Source organism: Dermacentor andersoni, chromosome 5, assembly GCF_023375885.2.
Source record: "Dermacentor andersoni chromosome 5, qqDerAnde1_hic_scaffold, whole genome shotgun sequence".
In the NCBI taxonomy this organism is placed as follows: Eukaryota; Metazoa; Arthropoda; class Arachnida; order Ixodida; family Ixodidae; genus Dermacentor; species Dermacentor andersoni.
The window spans coordinates 61,599,087-61,608,598 of record NC_092818.1 but is presented as its reverse complement, the minus strand read 5'-3'; the positions used below and the strand labels follow the sequence as shown (position 1 = coordinate 61,608,598).

The window sequence follows — 9,512 nt, the reverse complement described above, 5'->3', positions numbered from 1 at the left end:
GTAACCGAACGCCAGAGTTAGATGAATGCGCGATATTGTACAGACATAAGAATGAAGATACGCGTCTTATGGTAGAGGCATGGCATATCTATAATGGTGGAAGTGCATGCGTGAGTCAGCCTTCGACTACTTTACATAAGGAAGACATTAAGTGCCTTAACAGTTATGTCTCACGTAGACCGGCACATGTACCCGACTAAAACGTGGTGATACCATTCCTGAGCTTGCGCTGATTAGTTCTGTGTCTTTTCTTTTTTCGCATGAGTGCTCCCTTGAGTTGATAGTCGGCGTTCGTGTTGTACTCTTGTGTCCTGTCTGCACGCCTCACCTTTTTTTTTTGCATTATGTACCTGCAGTACATTCGCCGTTTCAAGGGCCCAGGGAGAGAGAGACAGGTGCGCTTCTCATTCACATGAGCTTTCGGTCAACGCCCGTCCTTCATGAACCCCGCAGCACGACACCGCGTAAAGCCTGTTTCGATAACTACTATAGCCTCGAAACGTTTGACAAAGTCTTAACACGTGACTGAAGCACCATCTTATCTGTACAGCTCCAAGATTATAGAGTTAAGCTTTCTGGCTGGAATTTATATGAAGCAGCTTGACCATGTTTGCAACTCTGAATAATGAGTTAGCGGCCCCAGGTGCACAAGCTCTGACTCACCGGTGAACAGCAGATGGAGACGGAGATCAGTCTCTTCCTCAGCGTAGCCACGGCTACCGACTGCCACAGCCGGTTCACCTCGGCGCACGCGAAGAGCTCCGCAATGCCCAGGTACTCGAGCACGCTCTCCATCACGAACTCGTTGCCAAACATGTCGCTCAGGTGCACCACGGAACCCGGCTGTCGGTCGCAAGCGGACATCGCTTTGCCTGCTGGCGACGTAGTCATCCACGGAGCCCATGCAGCGATGCGCGTGCTCTTCGGCACGTTCTTCTCTCCTTCTTCTTGTTCTTCTCGTTCGCGAGCAGAACTCCACGAGACGCACAGCGCAAGCTTCGATCGAGCGCTTCTTTTAATAATGAGGTTTTCCGTACCAAAACAACGTTCTGATTATGAGGCACGTGGTGGTGGGGGACTCCAGAAATATGAACCACCTGGGGTTGTTCAACGTGCACCTAAATCTAAGTACACGGGTGTTTTCGTATTTCGCCCCATTGAAATGCGGCCACCATGGCTGGGATCCGAACCCGCTACCTCGTGCTTAGCAGCCCAAGAGCATGTCCCCTAAGTAACCGCGGTGGGCAACGCTTCTCTTGGATCGGAGTGAATTCTTACGATGCCGCATGCGCACTGCAGGGGATTGGTTAAGATTTGGATGACATTAAGGAGATGCTGTTAATACTAAAATTGGTTCAAGAAAAAAGTATTCTTGCTACTTCCTCGTTCATGCCAACATGGGTCATTGTAGATTTGGGACTGGGTTGTTGCCACTGTTCGACGAAATTACTTGACACCGACATGTAGCACTATGTACATGCCACTCTGTCTTCAATGAGCCTTTTTTACATAGCGTCTGACCAGTTTTAAAGCATTAGCGTAATCAGGGTACTTCACGCACTTTCCGGGGGCTATCTATGATTGTATCAATCTAGGTTTGTATCTAACCGTTTTCCCGCCTATTTGAGTCACTCGGCATGCCGTGGTCGAATGGGTAACGCATCGCGCTGCTGTGCTGACGAAACAGGGCTCGAAGCCAGCCATGATGATGAGTATAGTGTTTTGTGGCGCAAGGGCCAAATATGACCAAAACGCGCCAGGCCAATGTGAATGTGTTCAATGCGCAGCTATAAATTACGAACAAAGGATGGGACAGGGCTGTAAAGGGGCCTAAAAGACGGTAGAATACATGTAATAAAATTATGACAATGACTATGAAGCGTGCCAAGGACGCGAAAGATACTTGTGAAAGAGTTGCAATGTGCTAAAATTGATCGCAGTCGAAGCCAGCCATCGGGCCAAGTTTGGCCATTGAGTATGTGGCAATGTGTACATACAAGCCGCTGTTCAACGAACCTCTTTCACGGCAAGACAGGTCACTGTGTACGGAACTGGGTACGTACAGGCGCCCAAATCTTTAACTGGCGTGCGCGAGCGGCGACTTTTCCGGGCGTCAGCGCCGTATGACGGGGCGAGGATGGAAACAGCCTAGCAGACGATGGGCCCAGCTGAGCGCGCTTTGTCCGCATGAGCTTAGCCTCAGACTGTTTCCAGCCTCGCCCCGTCATGCGGCGCTGACGCACGGAAAAGTCGCCGCTCGCGCACGCCAGCTAAAGATTTGGGCGCCTGTACGGCTGTTCCAAGAAACTTATTGACGCCGACTTGGGTCACTGGGTATGTGCCAGGCGTGTGCCGCGGTTGCTATAGCTTCCGGCATGGTGACGTATTTCCGGGCTCCTTTCGCTTGCACCCTTTCAAGGCGCAGTTTGCGGGGTGCTCGTGCTGTGTGGTTTCGCATTCGCACTCTTGTATCTCGCGGAACAGGAAGGAAGGAAGGAAATCAACTTTATTCAGGTCCTGCAGGCCACGAGAGCTTTGGGCTCTCATGGAGTGGGCGTCTCCCACGACGGAACCGGGAGGTTGAGTTTCCTGGCGGCGTCGTGGACCTGCTGGACGGCCCAGAGTTGTGGAGCGAGTTCTTCGCTCCGGATTGCTTCTTCAAACTTGTGCTTGTCCTGTTCGTAGTTTACGTGAGCTTGCGAGCACGGCCAGAGTAAATGATAAACGTTAAGGGATGTATTACAATTGGTGCAATAAGACTTGTCGTAGAGCTCAGGCATGTAATGGTGTAATCTGTTTTGAGTGGGGTATGTGTCTGTTTGTAGCATTCTGAGTGTAACCGCTTGAGCTCGAGTGAGCGTGCGGTGTGGCGTGCTATATTGTCTGCGTTGTAGGTAGTAGTGTTTAGTCATTTCATTGTATGTAGTGGGCGCGTCCTTATTCTCCGAGTGGTCGGGTGAAGCGGAACAGGAAAATGACTGTCCTATTACTGCTTGTCGGACTTACTTGCACATAATCAAATAGTCGTTCTTTGATTGAATGAATGGTGTTTTTATTTCTTTTCGCATTGAAAAAGACGAGACAGGACTAAAAGCTGGGGTACAGCTTGACGAGGGTCCCGCCCCTTTATGGCAGCAGAGCACTGCAGAAACATCACGAAAAATGCACCACTTGCAACAAAGCAATATTGGAAATAAATGCACTTTAAAGAAAAGAAAAATTTAGTATAAAAATTACACAAAATACATACATACTTGTATACACATACAATTTCGCATTTATGCATATATACACACGTGCAGATACATACTATATGCACAAGCAATGCACACAGATGTATATACACGAATGGACAGGGGCGCTAACATGCCCTCATGACTTTTTTGAATAAAGATATTATGGGGTTCTAGTCTATTTCGCATTACTGACAAAATAGTCTTATTTCCTTATTGGAGTTGCATAAAGGATCAAAGTGTTCCTGTGCGAGTTAAGTAGAATGGGTACTGTAAGTGTTAATGATTGTTTATCGTAATTGGTCCGAGGTGTGCGTACGTGCCATTCCTCTTTATGCCTAGTATCACAGATGCTACGGTTAGCTTTTAAATCAGTCATGGTAAACACAATATTGTTATTAGACTTCAAGTTCAAAATTAAACGATAGTTGTATGAAGAGAATACAGGCAAGCTTTCAAACTTTGAGAACAGATTTGTCGTAGAAGATAAACGAGGGACATTGGCAATGTATCGCACGGCTCTTTTCTGGAGCAAATACAATTTCGTATGGTTTACCTTGCTAGTAGTGCCCCAAACGAAGTTACAATATTGCAGAACTGACAATACTAAAGTATTATAAAGTAAATTTTTAATTTTAACAGGAAGAAAGGATTTCAATCGACCTATTATACCTACAACAGAAGATAGCTTTTTACTTACATGTTCCACGTGATCATTCCAACTTAAGTCTTTAGCGAATGTTACGCCTAAGACAGAGACCGTGTTAACAATTTCTAATTGATCCGTATCTATTTTCATGTTTATTGTACTTCGTAACGTTTTGCCTCTTTGCATATAGACAACAACTTTTGTCTTGTTGGGATTTATTCGCAAACAGTTTCCATCAGCCCAATCTTTAAATTCTCTTAACGCTCTATTCTCCTGAAGCTGTAGTTCAGTTTCTGACGTAGCAGTGATAAACGTTGCTGTATCATCAGCATAAGAAATAAATTGGCCACACAATTCGAAATGCCTCGAATCTTAAGGATCCTGCGATCTGCTATGAATTACTACAGTCGGCACTCCGCAAAGCTGAAACTATTCGTGTGGTGCGAGGCCTGTCGCCTTCGGCAATATTATATCCAGCTTGGTCATGCCTTCGGTTGTACAAAGAATTATGGCCCAATAGCTTCCTCGTAATACGCGTACAGACGCGTAGTACCGATATATTGCAGTAATCATTGGATTACTAATAAAATTATCAAGCATGGTGCCGCTTGTAGAAAGAAACATGACAGTGAATGCTAGCGGAACTCTGTCAAAGTGATTTATTCCATACTTGCGTTCAGCTTCCTGAGAAAGTTGATGCTGATTTCACCTCAACGGTTGCGCCGTGAACAACGAAAAATTAAAAATCATTCAAGTAATGCGAGATGATACAAGAATCAAGGATGCCGCATCACCAAGGAAATGAATCGAAGAAGATTACGCAAATCATGTTTAAAGAATAGCCTGGCAGAACGTTTCATACCTTCATCTCTGTGTTTAGGCAAATAGAAGTGCTCAGCTGTTCTCTTCGCGTCTCGGTATGATCCATACGTGTACAGCGCTGAATTCTTCCCATGCGCGGCATACGTGCTGTGTTGTAATGGTGTATTTGTGGGGCGAGACTACGCAGTAGCTATAACATTAAAGAAATAGTAATTGCACAACATTAAAGTACGATATCCAGATGATAGATCACAGACTTCTTGATCGCGTTTTTCATTTTTCCTTGTTTCTCGGCATAAACGTATATTCATCATGCGTCCGTCGTCTGACGGGTGTGCTTCGCCGCCAAGCTCAATTCCTTGCTCGAACCTTGGGGAAAGGAGGAAAGACAAAAAAGCAAACATTGTACACTTTCAAAGAAAACGAAGTTTGTATTATCGTGCTATTTTTTTCGTACTTAAACCACTAGTAGTGAGAACAACGGCGACGTGGGCCGTCGAGTCCTGGACGAATTCACCTCGTGCACAAGAAATTTATTCAAGTTATATTTAATGCATTCTTCGAACCACTAAGTTTTGACTTCTGTAATGAAAGTGAAATTATTAACGTCCATAGCTTGTGCGATTCTAAATATCAACACATAAACCTGAAAGAAAATAAGTTACACGATAGGTAATCTGACCGAGGCACGGGAATAAGAAGATTAGGTTTAACAAAGTGTGATGAAGCGTGACGAACACCTACTCCACGCATAAATAAAGGCAAACAACGGTTACAACAGAACATTCGTTAATGCTGAATATTATTACGATATCATCGAGCGATGCTCAAGAGACGAGCCGCGGCGAGAACGACGACGAAGTTGGTCGGTGCGCTTGGCGCGAGCGAGCGTCGGCCTGGCTGCCTGGCTCCAGCGTAAATAGCCTGTAAATAGCCTCTTCTGTCTGTGTCTTTCCACACGTAACATTCTGTTGGAGGTGTTGGGTAGCCGCGTGATGTGGTGTGTGATACGGCGGCTCTTTGCTTGTTCAAGGCAACGGCATTCTTTGATGATGGCGTCGATAGCCGAGACGTTGCCGAAAACAAGCAAATTGTAGGAAAATATGTAGGAAAACAATTCGCTTCCCAGAAGCGTATAACATTGGTGCAGATATTATTATGTTTTGCGACTGTATAGTAACACTGTACTATAAAGCCGAAAAAGTTTTCTGGAGGCCACACCATCCGCGTAGTGAAAAATCCAAATGACTTCTGCGCGAGTGGAATATTCACAACAGATTGCATGGACCAAACAGGCCCACGTAAGCTATTCAACTTGATTTCAACCTGCATGTCAAGGCTGCGAAGAAAAGGAAATGTTTCGTAGCACCTGTGGTCTCCAGACTTTGGTCGTGACTGTACATTTTCGTTCAGACCAAGCACAACTGTGCCCGAGCTTTGAACGTTGATACTGATAATGCTTTAATGCAAAACTATCGTAAACTGCAGTCTTATCTGCTTTCAAAGTCGAATATTTTCTCGAAAATTGTTGTCCGTTCTCTTTTTATTCCCCATGCGACGTATTGCTTTTGCATACTCTAGCTTCTTTTCTTTTTTGTCGGGAGGGAGGGGATAAAAGCGAATTGGTGGAAACAATATAATGTTTACTTGAATTTTACATGGAAACACTGAACGCGAATGAGAGCTGTTCAACCAATCGCTTCCCTGTTTCGTCCTGTATGCTAATTCACAGTGTGCTCATCCTCACCTTAACAAAATAAAGAGAATATGACAGCATGTAGACGGGAAAATATGCGCTTTCTAGCAGTGTTCAAAGGTCAAAGTTCACTAGTTATACTAGTTATACAAGCAACGTACTGAACAAATTCAATAAAAAAGACGACAAACCGACAAAACAGATAAACAGATTCGTTCAGCGTCTGTCGTGGGTATTTCTCTCCCTTGTGTTGGTGTTCCTCTTGCGCGGCTTTTACCATGAAGATTAACCATCTTGACCAGTCTATTGCAGATAAAACAAAGGGTGCCTTTATTTATAGCGAATCTTTCCTTGCCTCTAACTCCGGAGACCCCTACTATGGCGTGCCTCATAATCATATCGTGTTTTCGGCACGTAAAACCCCAGAATAAAGTGAAATGAAATTGAGACGGGAGAAAGCACGATGTACACATATATAGTACATTGTTTTGCCCCGTCTGAACTCGTATCCATTCCTTGCTTGGGGTCATTAACTGAACAGTATGGCTTTTTTTTTTTCTCACTGGTGCAGCCAATGCTACAAAATATGCGGCTCAGGGGCTAGTCTAGTTGGGGCTTTCTTTTCCTTCCTGGAGCTCGCTGCTGAAAGGAGCGGACGATTAAACTTGGCCCAGGTTATTCAGCTATTCCCCAGAAGGCCAATGTGTTTCTAGCGGAAATATTTATCTAAAAGGAAGATTATGCCCAGCTTCTTTACACTACACTGTACGAATCAAAATCAAAGGCTCTTTGAACGTATTCTATTAGTTATAGTTAAAGAAGACGGAGAGGAAAAAAAGCTGTTTTTTTTCGTTGGCTTTTTCTTAGTGGCTTCACGAAAGCGTGTTTTACGGTGGTGCTTCTCAAACTATCCAACCGTGCAACCCCGCTGTGCCGGGTGTGTTTATTGTTATTTTCTTTTTTAGCTGCACTAAATATTTGAAAATTACTTGTGGCAGATAGTACAATTTTAACCCTTGAGGGCGATTACTCCATCAGGGGGCCATTTCATCCAGGAGAGATCAAAATGCTTAATTTAACAACTAGTATAATTGTACTAATAAGATTATTTCGGAACTTATTTCGATGTAGGAACTGTAGCTTGTATGGAACTTGGAACGAATTCTTTGGACCGGTACCAGTTTCAAGATAATTTTCAAAGTGCCTGACGAAATGTATTGGCGTTCCAGTTACTTTTGTGCTTCAGTGCATAAAACAGCGCTTTCTTTAACAGCAAGGGCCCCAACAATGCATTTTTAATGCAACATTGACAGCGCATAGCTCAAAACCGATGCCATCCTCCAAATATGTTTGAAGTGGCTATGGCTTACAAGCTAACTAGCTACAGTCCATAGATTGGCATAGGTGTCATAAAGTTATTAATTAAAACGTTACATTCTACATTTATTTACTCAAGCATTTTGATTTCTCGTGGAAGTAATGGTCATCTCATCGAGTAATTTAGCTCAAGGGTTAGAATTGCGCAATCTTCCATAAGAAACTTTTTTTTTTATTTTGAGCAGCTTAAAAATGGACTATATGTAACATACCAGACAGCGGCTCTTCTTTCCTTTTTACAGCTTTTGTCTGTTACAGGCTAACCACGAGGCACCACAACTCATTGAATTCGTTACATCAATTACAAGCTAATAAATATAAAGCAAGTCTGCATGAGAGATTGTTCCTAGTTGATTCTTCCTTGTTGCCTCTTTGCTAGAGCACGGTTTGTCGAAACGAGAATGCAGTTTGGACATCTGAAATCTAACTTCGGGCCCATTATGTCCTAATAAGACCTGTATACTGCAGCTCGATTCTTGGCAACAGCCACTTTATGCATACCGTGTGATTCATTTTTAAGATTTTATTGAATTTTTAAAAAATTCATGAGGCAGAGCTACCGTAACTCTTGTCGTCGAGCTGCATCATTCGAAGAGACGGTCATTACTAGCACGAGAAATTGAAACACGTGTTCAACTAATTAACGAAAATTCACTAATTAAACAAATATATTTACAGTTTCAAGATATGATTTCGCAAATACTGGGACAAAATACATGCGTGTTCCAGTTACTCTTGCGCTGCAAAGCATAAAAGAGCATTTGGTTAAAAAGGTATGTGCAAAAACTGTGAAATATTTACGGCGAGTGTCAATGTGCATATCTCCAAACTGGTGTCATTATGGAAATTCATTCCAATTAGATACGTCTTGCGAACTTACCGGATCAATTACGTAGATAGTAATGTGACATATGAAGTTATAATGAAGAATTTGTAGCTTTTTCCCAATTGATACGGGTTTCGATTTCTTGTGCATGTATAATGTGCACCTCTTTGACTGATCCACCTCGAGGACTAGAATTGTGTTATCATCATCAAGAGGCGTGAAAGTCGTAAACGTTAAACCAGATCACTCCTTACAACTCTCAGCATCCAATGTTCGCACTTGCATTCTGAGTGCTAAATCTTGGCGGTTGGCAAGCTCCCCATTCTCATTGCGACATTGACTCCTTCGCCCCCAGTACAGCTTCCAAGCCCCACTTCCCGTTTAAGAAACACTTGCTCTACGGAGGAAGAAATGCGATGATGGCCTGCGCATACCTCTTCAGTAGACCAGGTTGATAAGCAGCAGTATGAGCTTCAGGCGCCCAATGGGCGCGAACATATCATCCACGTTGAATACCCTGGCTTGATTGGCCAGCGCCGGCCCTCACCGAAAGCTGCGCTCGAAGGCATCGAGCTCGACTCCGCGTCTCATCCCGGTTGCACGGGAATGCCACCGCGATTGTGTCGGTCGTGGGGCCGAAACTCTCGCCCAGGTTGCGCATACACGAATCCAGCGGGCTGCTCTGCATGGCGCTGAAGTTGCCCACCGACATAACCTGCAGCGCGAGAACCCGCCGGGTCTCTTCAGCATGCCGCTCATAAAGCATCCTCCTTTCAGTTTGAACGTTGATAGCTTTGCCTACTGTCCAACCAACTTCACACGAAGGACCTGTCTCTCCTGGGTTTCTAGCTGAGAGGAGACCGAGCACGAAAGACGTGGGAAAAAAATTATGGGGCTTTACGTGCCAAA

At 44.3% G+C, this 9,512-nt stretch overlaps 1 long non-coding RNA gene across 1 annotated transcript; it reads right to left on the bottom strand.

The window, feature by feature from the left end:
• Positions 1-4,523: 4,523 nt before the first annotated feature.
• LOC129384755 (uncharacterized) lies at positions 4,524-9,312 on the bottom strand. The gene is made up of 2 exons (XR_008612405.1): positions 9,038-9,312; positions 4,524-5,073 (listed from the first exon to the last, which is right to left on the bottom strand). It is a non-coding gene; the product is annotated as an uncharacterized lncRNA (long non-coding RNA).
• Between the last annotated feature and the right edge of the window lie 200 nt (positions 9,313-9,512).